The 18731-nt window shown below is 38.9% G+C and overlaps 1 long non-coding RNA gene across 1 annotated transcript in view; it reads left to right on the top strand.

The window, feature by feature from the left end:
• The window catches only part of LOC122679520, a 32039-nt gene extending 17506 nt beyond the window's left edge, over nucleotides 1-14533 (top strand). The window contains exons 4-5 of the long non-coding RNA XR_006336426.1: nucleotides 7272-7415; nucleotides 14484-14533. This is a non-coding gene — a long non-coding RNA (uncharacterized LOC122679520). The remainder of the gene's footprint in view (nucleotides 1-7271; nucleotides 7416-14483) is intronic.
• Nucleotides 14534-18731: the final 4198 nt, after the last annotated feature.

Genomic DNA, 18731 nt, shown 5'->3' with positions numbered 1-18731 from the left:
ATCCTAGTAACTGCTTTTTCAATCCCTTGATAGTGTCCTCTGGTGGCATAAAGCTTTTTATTTTGGTGAATTCTAATTTATTTTTTCTTTCATTGCCTATGTTTTTGGTGTCCTACCCAAGAAATCATTTCCAAGCTCAATCTGATGAAGCATTCCCTGTATTTTTTCTTCTAAGAATTTTATAGTTCAGGCATTTGATCCATGTTGAGTTATTTTTTGCATGTGTGTAAGGTTAAGGTTAAATTTCATTCTTTAAAATGAGCATATCCAGTGTTCCTAGAATCATTGATTGAAAAGACTATCCTTTCTTCATTGAATGCTCTTGGCACCCTTGTTAAAAACCATTTGACCATATATGTAAAGGGGGGAGCTCTCTCTTCTTATTCCATTGGTCTTGATGTCTGTTCTTATTATGCTCATCAATTCTTAAACAGTTGCTTAAAGATGTGTTTCAACTAAACTAAAAAAAAATAAAAAAGGACAAGATAAGCCTTTAGGAGACAGAAGTGCCTAACCAGAATAACAATTGTGTACAATCCCCAAGTGGTAGTTATACTGAGACCTAAAGAGTAACCAGTACACATCTGAGCAAGAGGTCAGAGATTTCCCAGTGCAGATCTTAGGGACAGAAGGAGATTCAGTTGATTATATAGAATTAGAGTTCTGACCAGCTTGAGAATATAGTAAAGACAAGTGATATGGTAGGGCAGAGAAAGGAAGAGCTATTTAAACTTAACTGTAGGAAGGTTTCCTTTGAATGGCACAGCAGCAGTGATGTGACATGGATCTAAGAGGAAGGAATGTAACCCAGTCCCACAACTGGATTTTACAGGAAACAGAATTTACATATTCATAATACTATAAACTTTGAGTTGTAAAGCAGTATCCCCATACCCATTTGCCTTGGCTAAAATAAGGCAAAAGATGACTACTTAAGACCTTTGAGCTTAGTTGGAGAACAGCAGGAAAACCACAGACAAGGAAACTGCTTATTGACCACCTCCTTGCATTGAACATCACACAGGTATTTTGAGGGACTAGATGACCAATCAGTGAACTTTAGACATTAGGGACCAAAAAAATCCACCACATGTAACAATACCCAGAACCTTCCAAATCTGCACAGTGACCTGTGAAGACAGTCGTGCCTGTGCAGAAGACCCTTGAAACTTCCCTTTACCCTTCCCCTATCTTTACTCAACTCCAACACCTTCCAGTCCCCTCTTTGATGAGAAATACCCCACTCAAAAGCCAGTCAAGAAGACAGAGCTGAACTTTGCCTCCTGTCTCCTTGCTTGGCTGCCCCACAATAAAGCCTTTCCCCCCTGTTCTTTCCCTTGAGCAGAGGGCCTACTTGCTCGGATACAGTTGTTCACTAAAATTTCAATTTAAAATTTCACCCATAAATGATTGACATATATATATATATATACTACATGTAAAATAGATAACTAATAAGAACCTACTGTAAAGCCCAGGGAACTCTACCCAATACTCTATGACCTAAATGGGAAAATCTTAAAAAGAGTGGATATATGTATATGTGCAACTGAGTCACCTTGCTGTACAGAGAAAACTAATACAACATTGTAAATCCGCTACACTGCAATAAAAATTTAAAAAATAAGCCATAAACAAATCAGCGATTTAATTGTATTCCAAGAAAGAATGTAAAGTTTATCCACCTTGACAACATAAAAAGTAAAAAATTTGGAGATGGGGTTGGAGTTGAAGAGGTAGAAAGCCTGTATATCAGTGTCTTGATGTTTATAGGGAGGGGTCAAGAGGTGTTGGCTGTGGCTTTTGGACCAGCAGGTGGAGGTTTAACAAGCTGTTGATGGGGATGGGGAATACATGTAAATCTATGGCTGATTCATATCAATGTATGACAAAACCCACTGAAAAAAAAAATAAATAAATAAAGGAAAAAAAAACAAACAAAACAAACAAACAAAAAAAATTGCAGAGGTGGGTCTTCCTTGGTGGACCAGTGGTTAAGACTTTATCTTCCAATGCAGGGGTTGTGAGTTTGATCCCTAGTCTGGAAGCTAAGATCCCACATGCCTCAAGGGAAAAAAACCCAAAACAAAGAACAGAAACAAATTATAACAAATTCAACAAAGACTTTAAAAATGGTCCACATCAAAAAACTTTATAAAAAATAAAAAAAAATAAAACTGCAGAGATGTCTAATAGAGTTATAAATAGTGATAAAACATGAGGAGGTAAGGAAAAAAGGAAGGTGAAGTAGGGAGATGCAAAGGAGGTAAACCCTCATCTTTCAGTAGCAAGTCAGAAGATACCATCTAAGAAAGCTGTAAAAACACAAAGACTAATGAGCAAGTTAAAAGACTGTTGAGGCATCCCAAAGGGACTAGAAACAAGTATTTTTAAAGTTTTGCCTCTAAAGAGTAAACGAGTGGGTTGTAAAGATGGAGCAGCAAAGTCTTCTTTTCATTATAAGCCCTACTGTTTGATGATTTAACCACATGTATATCTTGCTTTGATAGTATAAAGTAAAATACAAAATATAATTCAACTTCCCAGGCAGTCCAGTGATTAAGACATCCCCTTCTGATGCAGGGAATACAGGTTCAATCCCTGGTAGGGGAGCTTAGATCCCATTTGACTCTTGGCAAAAAATCAAAACATAAAACAAATAATATTGTAACAAATTCAATAAAGACTTTAAAAATGGTCCACATCAAAAAAATCTTTAAAAAATGCAATGCCAAATGAAAAGAAAATAGATCAGATTAAAAATCATAAATCAGAATAATTTGAAGTACTGATTTGATTACAAAATATTGTTTAATTTACTAAAGATTCAGTGATGGGCATCTTTAAGCAATGAGGGTGCCGTTTATATATTTCATTGTTAGTCCTGACCTGCTTGATGAAGATGGTCTTCAAGCTGAAGTGATAGAAGTAGGCTATTAAAGATTCATCTTAAAGTGTGTCTGAAATGAAAATGTAAATCATTTGTTTAAATGAGTTTCTTAAAAAATTCAGTTCATGAATAGCTTATTTGTAAAGGGAAGGCAATTAAAAATGCTGAGATTATGTTTGAGTCTATTATTATAGCAAAGTTTCACTGATTTAGAACCCAAGTATCTGACCCCTTAATCTATCATGGAAAACACACCAGAATCAGAGTATAAGTGATGAAATTATTTATTTATTTGACTGCATCAGGTCTTAGTTGCCGCTCTGCTTACTTTCCCTGCCACGTGTGGGATCTTAGTTCCCCAGCCAGGGATTGAACCTGCGTCCCCTGCATTGGAAGGAGGATTCTCAACCACTGGACCACCAGAGAAAATTCTTTTTCACCTTTCGACAAAATTCTTAAGAGACAAAACCTCCATGTCTCAGTATTTTACGAAGACAGCTTCTCATCTCCCTTTAGTTAGATATATTCATAGATATTGATATTAATATTGACACACAATCCTAAATTTGAAGAGAGGTTAGCTTTCCTGGTGGCTCAGACAGTAAAGAATCTGCTTGCAATGCAGGAGACCCTGCATCCAGGTTGGGAGGATCCCCTGGAGAAGGGATAGGCTCCCCACTCCAGTATTCTTTGGCTTCCCTTGTGGCTCAGCTGTTAAAGAATCCGCCTGCAATGTGGGAGACCTGGGTTCATTCCCTGGGTTGGGAAGATCCCTGGAGAAGGGAAAGGCTACCCATTCCAGTATCCTGGCCTGGAGAATTCCATGGATTATACAGACCATTGGGTCACAAAGAGTCGACTGAGCGACTTTCACTTTCACATACATTTTTTAATCCAGAAATCTCATTTCTGGGAATTTATCTGACAGAAATAAAAGTGCAGCAATTCATTATAGAATTTTAGTTGCAGTTTCTTCCAAACAAACAGCAAACAAACAAAACAACTCCTAGAAATCTAATCAGTCTGAACATCAGTAGAGAAAATTATGATACGCCCTTGAAAATAAAGTGAAAGTCACTCAGGCATGTCTGACTCTTTGCCACCCCATGGACTATATAGTACATGGAATTCTCCAGGCCAGAATACTGGAGTGGGTAGCCTTTCCCTTCTCCAGGGGATCTTCCCAATCCAGGGATGGAACCCAGGTCTCCTGCATTGTAGTCAGATTCTTTGCCAGCTGAGCTACTGGGTAAGCCCATGATACATTCATACTGGGAAAAAAAACAAATCCATGTGTGGTTACTTAGAAAAAATTATCCACAATATACTGAGTCAAATATACAGTTTCAGAAAATATTTATATTATGTACAACTTTTAAAAATATATGTATATATTCTTGCACAAGCAAAATAAAAATATAGAAAGATAATATTGCCAGAAAAGAGGGATAGAAGAATAATTTTGCTTTATATACTTCTGAGTTATTTGAATTGTTTTTATTTTAAAATTAGTAATTTTAATATATGGAAAAGTACAGAAACTGTAACAGACACCTGTCTACCCATCACTTAGGTATATCAAATGTCAATATTTTGACATATTTGCTCCAGCTCTCTTTTTACAAAAAGAATAAAGTGTCATAGATAGAGCTGAAGCCATTTCACCCACATCTCAGTTCCCACTCTTCCTCCCACTATCCCCAGAGGTAACCATTATCTTAATGTGGGAAGGAATCTTCCCTGTGTATGACTTTTTTTCCTTTGCCCATCCCCTGCTAGCTCTGTCTGTTTTTAATCAGTATATATGTTTCTATTAATCATGCTTTTGCCTTAGAGAGCTTCAGTTCATCAGTGTTAGGATATCTGTGAATGATTTTGTAATTTACTTGTGCAAAGATGCATTCATAAACAATCAAGGTCTCTTTTTGTGAGTATAAGTTAAAATAAATGGCATCATTTTTCTGTCATTGCCTGCTACTTGCTTTTTATATTCAGCATTCCTTTCCAGCATTGTCCATGTTGATGTAGTTAATTTATTTTAATTGCTTATAATGTTCTAATATACAACCTTACCAACATTTATTTGTTCTGTCATTGATGGAGATAAATGATGTCATGCATATTATTTATATCTTCCTTTTTAAGCATTTTTAATTGAAGTATAGTTAATTTACAAAGTTGTGTTAGTTCCAGATGTACAGCAAATGATTCAGTTATTTATATATATTTACTTGGGGTTTCCCAGGTGACTCAGTGGTAAAGAATCTGCTTGCCAATGCAGGAAATGTGGGTTCAATTCCTGGGTCTGGGAGATCCCCTGGAGAAGGAAATGGCAACCCACTCCAGTCTTCTTGCCTGGGAAATCTCATAGACAGAGGAGCCTGGCAGGCTATAGTCCTTGGGGTCCCAAAAGAGTTTGATAGGGTCGAGCAACTGAGCACGCATGTGTATGTGTGTGTGTATATATGTGTATATATATATATATATCTCCTTTTTCAGATTATTTTCCATTATAGATTGTTACAAGATATTGAATGTAGTTCCCTGTGCTATACAGTAGGTCCTTGTTGTTTATATATTTTATATATAGTAGTATATATAGGTTAAGCCTAAACTCCCAGTTTATCCTACCCTTTTCTGCTTTGGTCACCATAAGTTTTGTGTCTATGAGTCTATACCTGTTTTATAAATAACTTCATTTCTATCTCTTTTCCACATAAAAAGGATATTGTGTGATATATATACATATCATATGATATATACATATTCCTCTGTCTGTCTCATTTCACTTAATACAATAATCTCTTTATGCATGAGATTATGTGCATGTTCTTATGTGCATGTTCCAGGGTCCTCTCTAGGTTTGTAGCTAAAAGTGGAGTTGAAGAACCATAGAGCCTTTCTATTGGACTGATCAACTTTTTTTTAAATTCCTCACCTTTTTATCTCTCGACTGCTTTAGTGTTATAGATTCTTTTCTTATTGATTTAGTAATTATCCTTAAATTTTTAACATGCAGGTTTGACTCTAAAAAACTAATAATAATCAAAAGGTCTGACTTCATTTTGAACAATAGAAGCATCTTAGAACGCATGGACTTGAATTACTGTGCTTCCTATCTTCCTGTCATGGCTGTGAAATATTTTAGCTTCACATTCTTTTTAAATCTTTTAACTTCAAATTAGTCTTTGCTCTTGTTCTTACAGTTAATGTTTATTTAGATTTATCCAGATGTTTCCTAATGTCTTTTGTTTTTCTGTGCTCCATATAGATCCTAGTCCTTTCATGATCAATATACCTATTCCTACAATAGTGCTCATTTCATATGCTAGCAAGGTAATGCTCAAAATCCTTCAAGCTAGGCTTCAACAATACATGAACCAAGAACTTTCAGATATACAGCTGGATTTAGAAAAGGTAGAGGAATCAGAGATCAAATTGCCAACACAGAAAAAGCAAGGGAATTCCAGAAAAACATCTACTTCTGTTTCATTCACTATGCTAAAGCTTTTGACTGGGTGGGTCACAACAAACTGAAAAATTCTTAAAGAGATAGTAATACCAGGTCACCTTACCTGCCTCCTGAGAAACCTGTATGTAGATCAAGAACTGGACATGGAACAACATGGAACAACAGACTGGTTCAAAATTGGGAAAGGAGTTCATCAAGGTTATATATTGTCACCCTCCATATTTAACTTATGTGCAGAGTACATCATGTGAAATGCCAGGCTGGGTGAATCACAAACTGGAATCAAGATTGCTGGGAGAAATATCATCAACCTAAGATATGCAGAGGATACTATCTAATGGCAGAAAGTGAAGAGGAACTTAAAAGCCTCTTGATGAAGGTTAAAGAGGAGAGTCAAAAAGCTGACTTGAAACTCAGCATTCAAAAAACTAACATCATGACATCTGGTCTCATCACTTCATGGCAAATAGGTGGGGGGAAAGTGGAAACAGTGACATATTTCATTTTCTTGGGCTCCATAATCACTCCCTAATAGCTCAGTTGGTAAGAGCCTAATGACATCCACAAACAGTGCAGGAGACCCCAGTTCGATTCCTGGGTCAGGAAGACTCCCTGGAGAAGGGATGGGCTACCCACTCCAGTATTCTTGGGTTTCCCCTGTGGCTCAGCTGGTAAAGAATCCACCTGGAATGTGGTAGACTTGGGTTCAATCCCTGGATTGGGAAGATCCCCTGGAGAACGGAAAGGCTAACCCACTCCAGTATTCTTGCCTGGAGAATTCCATGGACAGAGGAGCCTGGCGGGTTATAGTCCATGGGGTCACAAAGAGTTGGACATGGTCAATCAGACACGACTGAATGACTAACACTTTCACTTTCTTCTTTTCCCCACTATATCTTTATCTCTCAGTTTTATAGAAATGCAGAAGCCAATACCCCTACAAGTGTGTCATGTTTGCCTAATGACATTTTTATATCTGTTGAAATAAGAGAGGGAGAATGAAAGCAAAGAGCTCCAGTTCTGAAAAGAAGATCAAAGTAATAAGCCAGAAAGGTATGTAATCACCTAGCTGCTCCTATGTATTAGTATTTACATGTATATATATATATATATACACACACACACATATACACACACACATCTATGGGTATAAATATTTATGTTTATATGAATATGTTTCCTATGTGTATGTGTGTGAGGAGCATGAATATAAGGAAAGACCATTTATTCCCACACTCGTTTTTCTAATACCATCCCAGGTGGCACTAGTAGTAAAAACCTGTCTGTCAATGCAAGAGATGTAAAAGATGAGGGTTCAATCCCTGGCATGACAACCCACTCCAGTATTCTTGCTTGGAGACTCCCATGGACAGAGGAGCTTGGCAGGCTACAGTCCATAGGGTCTCAAAGAGTTGGACATGACTGAGCAACTAACACTTTCACTTTTTTATGCTCTAGTTCATATCATACATTCTGCTTAGGTCCTTTGCATTATGTACTGATGGGCTGTTTCTTTAAATAACCTGAAGTCCACAATTTATTTAGATTTCCTTAGTTTTTACCTGATGTCCCTTTTCTGTTTCAGGAGTCCATGCTGGATGCTACACTACATTTAGATGTCAGATTCCTCTGGGTTGGACATTTTCTCAGACTTCCTTTATTTTTGTTGATTTTGAAAATTTTGAGGTGTACTGGCCATGCATTTAGTACAATGTACCACTGTTGGGATTTTTTCTGGTGTTTTTCTCATCATTAATGTGAGGTTATAAGTTTTGGGGAAGAATACAGAAAAAGAGATGAAAGAAGATCCACAGACAAAAAGCACTATTCTCATCACATACCATCAACATGATTTATCACAGTCAATGTTAGCCTCGGGCACTTGACTTGAGGGGGTATTTGTCAAATTCCTCCACTGCAAAGCTGCTCTTTTTTTACAGTTAATTTTTATTTGAGTATAGTTGCTTTACAATATTGCGTTAGTTTCTACCATGCAACAAAGTGAATCAGCTGTGTGTACGTATGTCCCCTCTTTTTTGAATTTCCTTCCCATTTAGGTCACCACGGAGTATTGAATAGAATTCCTTGTGCTATACAGTAGGTTCTCCTTAGTTATCTATTTTATACTAGTGTCAATAGTGTATATATTTGTCAGTCCCAGTCTCCTAGTTCACCTCCCTCCCCTGTTTCGTGTTCATACCTTTGTTCTCTATGTCTGTGTTTCTATTTCTGTTTTGCAAATAAGATAATCTATACCATTTTTGCGAAACTACTCTTTTCTCCTTTTTCCCCACTGCACTCTTTGGAAGGCAGTCATTGTGCACAGTCCACACTTAAGGGATGAGGAATTCTGCCCCACCTTCTTGAGGGTGGAGTAGTTATAAAAATCACTGAAGTCCTTCTGCAGCGAGGATCTGTCTTTTCTCACTGTTTGTCTGTTTATCTATCATTCATGTCAGTATGGACTCATAGATACTTATTTTACATGTTAGGTTATAATCCAGTACTACTTTATTTTCTTGCTTAAATTATTGCAGCTTTGGCCATTGGGAGCTGTTTCAGTTGACTCCTGTGCCCTTGACATTCCCATCATTGGTGCCTTTTTGGCACTTTCTTTTTTTTTTACTTTTTGTTGGAGTATAGTTTTTTACAATGTTGTATTGGTTTCTGAAAGTGAAAGTGTTAGTCTCAGTTGTGTCCGACTCTTTGTGACCCCGTGGACTGTAGCCCACCAGTCCATTCCATGGCTCCTCTGTCCATGGAATTCTCCAGGCAAGAATACTGGAGTGGGTTACCATTTCCTTCTCCAGGGGATCCTCCTGACCCAGGGGTTGAACCCTGGTCTCCTGCATTGCAGGCAGACTCTTTACTGACTGAGCTACCAGGGAAGACCTGTATTGGTTTTTGCTGTATAGCAAAGTAACTCAGCCACACATATACATATATCCACTCTTCCTTGAACTCCTTCCCGTTTAGGTCACCACAGAGCACTGAGTTCCCTGTGCTATACAGTAGGTTCTCATTAGTTATCTATTTTATACATAGTAATGCATATATATCAATCCCAATCTCTGATCCATCCCACCATCCCCCTCCCCAGCACTTTCTTACTTTCTGGCACTATTAGATGCTCCAGGTTCACCGTGTACATTTCTTGTTCCAGCTCTATAATCAGGATTTCTCCAAGGCTCCTCCATTCCTTTTATCGAAGAATGGTAGAGAAATGAAGATCTGAGCATCAGATGTGCTCCTTGCTGCTGGAGTGTTTATTTCTAGGGCTTCTCAGATAACAGAGCCAGAAATTCCATAGGTGCATAGTAACTTACCCTGTATATTTATTTGTATCTACAGGTCTATCTGTGTATACCTCTGTACTTGTATTAAGCTAAATAGAAGTTCACACTGATGTCTCCAATTCTAATCTATTATCACATAGATCATTCTAGTTTTCTCCCTTTGTTTGTCTGTAATGTTCCACTTCCAATGGAGAGAAACCTGGCTCCCACCTTCTGCCATCCATTTACTTAATTGTCTAATTCCAGGATCCATGTATAGTGGTTTCAGTTTATAGGCTTTTATTGAAGAAAGTTGAAGCCAATTACTCATTCCTAAGTGCCATTATGGACTGCCTATAAGAATGGCAATAGGCATCTATCTGCTATTATTAGTGCCATTTGGAGAGTGTTAGGAAAATTAAAATAATCATCAAATATTTGTCTTACGTGTAAATGGATTCTATTCAATTCTACAAACATTTGCAAAGAGCATCCCATATTATTGACAGGTACAGATGAAGGTGTACGGGGTAATGAAGGGACCCTTCAGAAGAAAACACATTTTGTAAGCATATTGAGTGCCTGCTGGGTGCCAAGCTATTGGAGAAGCAAAAATGAGACGGATTCAATTTAAAAGTTTAAATGGCATCCAGTAGACAGACAAGAAGCAGGTATAGAGCTAAAGAGAGACACATAGAGCCTGATAGATATTAAAATATGTGCATAGCAAAAAGGAAGAAGAGAAAACTTTACCTTGGGGAAGACAGAGAAGCTTTACAGAGCTGATATTTGACCTGAGCTTTGAATGCTCATGCTCAGTTGCTAAGTCGTATCTGACTCTTTGCGACCCCATGGACTGTAGCACACCCGGCTCCTTTCTCCATGGCATTTCCCGGGCAAGGATACTGGAGTGGATTGCCATTTCCTCCTCCAGGGGATCTTCCTGACCCAGGGATTGAACCCACAATCTCCTGCATTAGCATGTGGATTCTTTACCACTAAGCCACTTTGGTGGTCTGGGCCTTAAATAAAAGCAGAAACTGAAGAAATTCAGGAAAGAGAGAGAGATGGAGAAAGAGGGAGATAAAGAGGATCCTGGGTCAAGGGAACAATACGCACGAAGGCACAAAGGCACATTGTTCTTAAAAAATTCTCAGTATCCCATTTACCTTCTCCTAATAATATCCTATGGCTGCTTAGTGACCTTATTTCCTGGTAAACCATAAATATGAATGATTAATGGAGGTTTATGCTTTGGAAACACAGTGACATTTGTAACATCTGCACTATTTCCAGTGTGGGACAAACAGTGCAAAAGTGAGTTACTAATAGCATCCTCTGAGAATTAGCTTTTTAAACAACAGACATGGAGATTATGCCTGAGGAAGCAATGGAATAATTAGGTTTGTGATCTCTTGGGTCTAATGGAACAAATCACTTCATTTTTTTTTACTTGAGATTAGCCCAATGATTAAACAATACTTTTTAAAATGTCAGAATATTATCTTACCCTTTCTGAGTGAAAGTGAAAGTGTTAGTCTTTCGGTCATATCTGACTCTTTTGTGACCCCATGGACTGTAGCCATCTGGTTTCTCTGTCCATGGGATTCTCCAGGCAAGAATACTGTAGTGGGGTGCCATTCCCTTCTCTGGGTAATCTTTCCAACCCAGGGATCATACCCGGGTCTCCTTCATGGCAGGCAGATTCTTAACCATCCGAGTTATAAGAGGAGCCCATATGACCCTAAACACTGTATAATCTTCTCCAGGGTTATATGAAAATGGAAAATTCATTTTTTTAGGAGTTAAAAGAGCAATCATCACAAATTTATTTATTTTATTTGTTTGAGTCTATCATACTTAGTAACTTGGTTTGTCTTATTTTTATAAAAGTAACCTGCATCCCTGTATAATGACATTATGCCCACAAGTTCTTTCTCTTTGTGGTTATCATCACCAGAAATAGTTTTCCTATTTGTCACTTCAATACACATCAGCATTCTCAAACCAGAGCCATCTATTCTCAATACCTAGAATTCTTTACTACATCAACTTTAATCAGAAGCAATCCTCTTGAAAATACCATCAATAATTTTAACTTCATTCCAAAATATTGGGTTTAAACCTGGAAAATACAAAAACATGGAGCCTAAAGATTTTAAATATTAATAAGCTAGTGTTTAAATTTTATCTATTTAGAATAAAGAGGACTAACTCTAAAGCATAAAGGGATGAATTTAGAACATGGGAAGTTGCCTTTACAAACCAGAGCCTCAAGGTGGAAGGTACCTGCATGAATATATCAATTCATTGATGTTTGGGGATAATTTATTAAAGCAGCAAATACAACTCTAACTAATCTACCAATTCTACTTGAAAGGATTAGTGAATGATTCAAAGTTGACTTCTTAGTCATATATGAGGTTTTTCAAGGAATTCATATAGGAAAGATAGAAGTGAGAAGGGATGGAGCATTTGTATATAGAAAATAGCATGAGCAAAGGTGTAAGAATCTGAAAACATGATCATATAAAGTGTTTTCAGTAATTCAGTATGATATAGTATAATATCACATGTTAATTATATATTACTTATATATGTACATTTAGATGTATAATATAATGATTTGATATTAGTATGTGTCTCTTAATGATCACCACAATAAGCCTAGTTAATGTCTGTTTCCATACGTGTTACATACATAGCAGTGTTTTTTAAATATAACAGAAAAAATGGAAAAGAACTAAATATTACTCGTAGGGAATAAATTGTGGTCTAGCCACATAATGAAATATTATCTAGCAGTTAAAAACCCATGAGAAGTACATTCACTTGTGACGATAAGGATAGATTTTAAAAATAGGTTGAATGAAGAAAACTGAGTTGAAGAGAACTTTATTACAGTATGGTAGAATTTATGCAAAACTTTGAAAATAAAAAATAATACAAATGTGTATATAACAAAATATAAAAGATTACATTGAAGAATATATGACATTTTGATAGTGGCTGGCTCTGGGGAGAGAAGAAAATGGAACTGGGGAGGGAGGATTTAAAGTACTTCCATTTTATTTATAATATTTTTCTTTATAAGATGCAAAACCCCACAAAAATGAATTGGACAGAAGTTATTACAATGTTAATAGGTAGTGACTGTGGAAGGTAACACTTTGGACAGTGTTTTTCCTACTCTTCATATATTTTATCCATTTTTCAAATATTCTAAGATGACCAAGTATTACTTTTATAATTGTCCCCCTATTTTTTAAAACCATTCATGTCATAGAAACAATCATGGCAACCTTTACTTTAGAAGAAAAGCTGGGTAGCAGTCAGCAGGGGACATAAGGGAAGCCTTATCACCTACATCTACTGTTCTTTCCTAGTCAGATGAAAGCCAGTGGGCTTACAGAGAGATGATAATTTATAACAATAAGATGTTCTGACTTCAGCAATGTTTATGATTCTCTCCTATTTTGTACTGAGTGCATGGAGAAAAGAGCATCTGGAGTCATAATTTTCATTAGAATTTTCCCAGGGTCACAACCAGGTTAATAAGATATGTGGGTGAATCCCTAGTGATTGTGTTCATATTTAATATATGTGGCCTGCTTTTAGCCATGTTCAAAAATAAAACTTTCTGGTACTCTTTCATTTTTTTTTTTTTATAATTTTAACTTTTGAAGTACAGTTGATTTACAGTTTGGGTACTCTTTCTAAATGTATTATGCCCTAATGTTTTCTTCCTCCTCAAAATCTTCTCACTCTCCCACACTTAGATCTCGTAAAGCAACCTCTCTTTCTATTGCCTTCTTTCTCATTCATCATTTTTTTAAACCAATCAAGCCAAAAGGCAGCCTGTCACAATATGAGGAATATGGAATTTGAGATGAAAAACAGTGGATCTACTTCTGATTACTTGCATGATTTGGAGCAAATGACCATCTTTCTGTGCCTCAGTTTATCTCTCAGATGGAGAATGTATCACCTGGACCTCAGGTGAATGACTTTGCCAGAACAACCAGATCACAGCTGTCAATGTGATTTGTAAACTAAAAAAAGCCCAGGTCAAGGTTTACGAGCTTTCTCAAAATAAATGAGCAGCTCTAGGATATCCAAGATGGAGGAAGGGTATAGCCATGTCCTTGACAATCAATGATCTGAACAATTTGAGGTGTTCATTTCAGTTCAGTCACTTAGTCGTGTCTTAGTCTTTGCAAACCCATGGACTGCAGCACGCCAGGCCTCCCTGTCCATCACTAACTCCCTGAGTTTACTCAAACTCATGTCAGTTGACTCAGTGATGCCATCCAACCATCTTATCGTCTGTCATCCGCTTCTCCTCTCGCCTCAATCTTTCCCAGCATCAGGGTCTTTCCAAATGAGTCAGCTCTTCACATCAGGTGGCCAAAGTATTGAAGTTTCAGTTTCAACATCAGTCCTTCCAATGAACATTTAGATGGACTGGTTGGATCTCTTTGCAACCCAAGGAACTCTCAAGAGTCTTCTCCAACACCACAGTTCAAAAGCATCAATTCTTTAATGAGGTGTCTCTAAATGCAAATTACTCATTAATCTATGAGCTTGTACATGGGACACCCTGCTGTTCAGGGTGTCCTGACCACCCAAATCCATCAAGCAAGTCAGTGACCCTGGTACTTTTTTTTTTAGCTTTACATTTTTCTGTTCTTGGACTGAGTTCTTGTCCAACATCCCATGAATTCAATTGCATACTGCCACAATCCAAACCAAATGGAAATGTGGTAATATTAATAGTCATTCATTAGTTCAATTTTAAATTAATTTTTTTCTCTTTTTAATTTTTACTTTTCACCCCGCGTCTAAGATAAGGAGCAGTGGCTGCGCTTTGCTGGAGCAGCCCTGAAGAGAGACCCCACATCCAAGGTAAGAGAAACCCAGGTAAGACGGTAGGCACTGAGAGAAGGGAGAAGGGGGCAGACAGACTGAAACTACAGTCATGGACAACTAGCCAGTCTGATCACAGGACCACAGCCTTGTCTAACTCAATGAAGCTAAGCCATGCCATATGGGGCCACCCAAGACGGACGGGTCATGGTGGAGAGGTCTGACAGAATGTGGTCCACTGGAGAAGGGAATGGCAAACCACTTCAGTATTCTTGCCTTGAGAACCCCATGAACAATATGAAAAGGCAAAAAGATAGGACACTGAAAGATGAACTCCCCAGGTCAGTAGGTGCCCAATATGCTACTGGAGATCAGTGGAGAAATAACTCCAGAAAGAATGAAGGGATGGAGTCAAAGCAAAAACAACATCCAGTTGTGGATGGGAATGGTGATAGCCAATACTTTGGCCACCTGATACAAAGAGCTGACTCATTGGAAAAGACCCTGATGCTGGGAAAGATTAAGGGCAGGAGGAGAAGGAGATGACAGAGGATGAAAGATTGAGGGCAGGAGGAGAAGGAGACGACAGAGGATGGCATCATTGACTCGATGAACATGGGTTTGGGTGGACTCCAGGAGTTGGTGATGGACAGGGAGGCCTGATGTGCTTTGGTTCATGGGGTCGCAAAGAGTCGGTCGGACATGACTGAGCCACTGAACTGAACTGAACTTTCACCAGTATGTACTACCTACTTACTCCCTTTTTATTTAATTTTTACAATTTATTTATTTTAATTGGAGGGTAATTACAATATTGTGATGGTTTTGTGTTTTAGGCACTTGTCCTTGTAGAAGAAGTGTGTTAGTCACTCAGTCATGTCCAACTCTTTGCGACCCCATAGACTATAGCCCACCAGGCTCCTCTGTCCATGGAATTCTCCAGGCAAGAATACTGGAGTGGGTAGCTGTTCCCTTCCCCAGGGGCTCTTCTTGACCCAGAGATAGAACCAGAGTCTCTTCCATCGCAGCCAGATTCTTTACTGTCTGAGTCACCAGGGAAGTCCCATCCTTGCAGAAGGAAACAGGCAATAAACTCAACCAGTCAGGAAATTATATAAATTGTTAGAAAGTGATCTATACTCTGTGATGTGGGTGTCATAAGATGGGGGAAGGCTAAGGACTAAAAGGTAGGACTGCCTTTTGGTAGGATGGTGTCGAGGCCTGGAGAAAGGTGCCTCCTTTGTGCATATTTGTTTTCTTTTACTCCTGTAAAAAGTTACCCCAAAACAGCACATGCTATCTCAAGGTTTTTGTAGGCCAGAAGCCTTGGGTTGGCTTGGCTGGTCCTCTGCTTTAGGTCTCACAGGGCTGAAATCAAGATATAGACAGGCTTGGACTCTTATCTGTGGACTCCGGTGAAGAATTCGCTTTCTGGCCACTCAAGTCTTTGGCAGAATTGGTTCCCTGAGGTTGTAGGACTGAAATCTTCATTTCCTTGCTGGCTCTCGGCTGGAGTTCTCTCAGCTTCTAAAGGCAGCCTGCATTCCTTTAACAGCACAGCAAGGCCTTCTCATGCTTTGAATTTCTCTGACAACCTCCTGCTACAGTTCTGCCCTTAGTGGGAGAAAGTTCGTTGCTTTTAAGGGTCCATGTGTTTATACTGGTCTCTTATCCAGGATAATCTGCCTACCTTATGGTCTCTGACTTTAATTACATTTGTAAAAACCCCTTTTTTGCTATGCAGTGGAACAATTACAGGTCCTAGGGATAAGGTTGTGAGCATCTTTGCAAGGACATTTACCTCCCACAAAGTTTAAGGACTCCAGCTGCTGCACCAAGGAAGGTCCATGCCTGGACACATAAGATTCTCTGACAGCTCACTTTTGGCTTTGGGGCTTCCCAGGTGGTGCACTGGTGAAAAATCTGCCTGCTAATGCAGAAGATGCAAGAGACTTAGGTTCCATCCCGGGGTTGGGTTGATCACCTGGAGAAAGAAAAGGTACTGCACTCCAGTATTCTTGCCTGGGAAATCCCATGGACAGAGGAGCCTGGACAGAGCTACAGTCTGGGCTGTAGTTCATGGGGTCACAAAGAGTTGGACACAACTGAAGCAACTTAGCAAGCACATTTAAGAGACATCCTGTGATTTTTGATCCTCTGTAAAATGAAACATGATACGGACATAACTGAGCATTCACACACATGCATGACTTTGGCTTGAGGACTCCCTGAGGACTTTTTGGAACCTTCCTTATTAGATAGTGCATGGCTTTCTAGGACTCTGTCACCCAACCTTCTTTTCCTCTCCCATTCACTTGGGTCAGGTTTACATTAAAGGAATTTTCCCTAATAAAGTCTGTGCACACTGAATCCCATCTTGATGTCTGCCTCCTGGAAGACCTGGACTCACAAAAGTGGTACACCAGTGGAGATAGGCAGGTCGGAATGGGCATCTGGGCTTGGCTCACCCACCACCCAGCAGCAGATGGAGAGGATGCTGTGCTGGCTGGTAGGAGGGACACCAAATTCCCTGACACGTGATATCATCTCCAGTTCTAAAGATTTCACTGGGGATGATCTAGAGATGAGAATGCTGTGGCAGGTGTAGTATATGGGCATTGTAAAAAATCGGGGGAGCATTGCCAATAAAGACATCAGAATTAGTCAGTCACTGCTAAGCTGTGTTCACACTTTACAGAAGGAAAATGAAAAAATGGGACTGTCAACAAGTATGACAGTCTTATGGCTTATAAAGAGGCTTTTATGTCCTATAGTGGCAGGGCAGGCACAGGCTGAAGATCTAATTGTTAGAGTTGCAGGGATGTTTGAAATCAGTCAGTGCAAGTCTACTTTGCAAAGTCAAAGGATCCTGAAACATGGAATGGGGATGTCTTCATGGATGCCCCTGAGGATGTGGGCTATCTCTGCAAGCCCACACCCCTCCTCCCAGACTCTGTGGGCTTGCCTAGGTAGCCCACTCTTTCATCAAAAAAACTAACCCCTCGGTTTTGCTAAAGGATGCTTCAAAAGCCTCTACCCCACAGAATGCACAGTCTCAGGCACCCCAACTTCCTTCCACCTCTTCTTCCCTGGGGATCAGACTTGCATCACAATCTGATGATTTTCTTAGCCTTTCCAAGATGTCTACCAAAATGTGTCTAAAGAGGAGTTTCCCCTAATAAAGTCCTTCCACATCTGACTTCTTTTTCATGTCTGCTTCTTGGAAGATCCAGATAAACAGAGGTGGTCAAGGAAGGTCTCAGTGAGAAGGTGACGTCTGAACCCAAGTCATGCAGGAGGTGGAGGCAGCTAGCCATGAGGGAATTGGGAAAAAAACATTCCAGGTGAGGGAACAAGCAGTAGCAAAAGCCTTGATGTGAGCCCCGCCCCCGGCTGTGCTCATAGAGACCAAGAAGGCCAGTGCAGCTGGAGAGGAGGTGATGGGGACCAGTAGGAGCAGGCAGCCCAGAACCTGGGCTTCCCAGGTGGTGCTAGTGGTGAAGAATCGATCTGCCAATGCAAGAGATGCAAAAGATGCAGGTTCAGTTTCCAGGTTGGGAAGATCTCCTGTGATAGGAAAGGGCAACCCACTCCAGTATTCTTGCCTAGAGAATTTCATGGACAGAGGAGCCTTGTGGGGTACAGTCCATGGGGTCCCAAAGAGTCGGATACGACTGCATACAGCACACCGCACAGTAGCAGGCAAGCTCAGGGAAGTAGGTAATTGGGTGCCTTTTACTCTGAATGACAAGGAAAGAAATTGCAGGATTTTGAGTGAAGGAATTACATGACATAGATTAAGTTTTTTAAAATGTTTTTAAAAATTGAAGTATAGTTAATTTACATTGTTATGTTAGTTTTAGGTGTATAGCAAAGTGATTCAGTTATCCATATATATATATTACAAGATAGTGAATATAGTTTTGTGTGCTATACAGTAAGACCTTGTTATTTGTCTGTTTTATATATAGTAGTATGAATATGTTAATCCTAGACTCCTAATTTATCTCTTCCCCTACCCTCCACTCTCCTCTTTGGTAACCATAAATTTGTTTTCATGTCTGTGAGTCTATTTCTGTTTCATAAATAAGTTCACTTATATCAGTTATTTTTTAGATTTCACATGTAAGTGATACCATATGATATTTGCCTTTCTCTGTCTGACTTAATATTGATAATCTTTAGGTCAGTGTGTGTTGCTGCAAATGGCGTTATTTCATTTTTTATA

The sequence above is a fragment of the Cervus elaphus genome, chromosome 21 (assembly GCF_910594005.1).
Source record: "Cervus elaphus chromosome 21, mCerEla1.1, whole genome shotgun sequence".
NCBI lineage: Eukaryota > Metazoa > Chordata > Mammalia > Artiodactyla > Cervidae > Cervus > Cervus elaphus.
The sequence above is the reverse complement of the archived record's forward strand: the minus strand, read 5'-3'. Positions and strand labels throughout refer to the sequence as shown.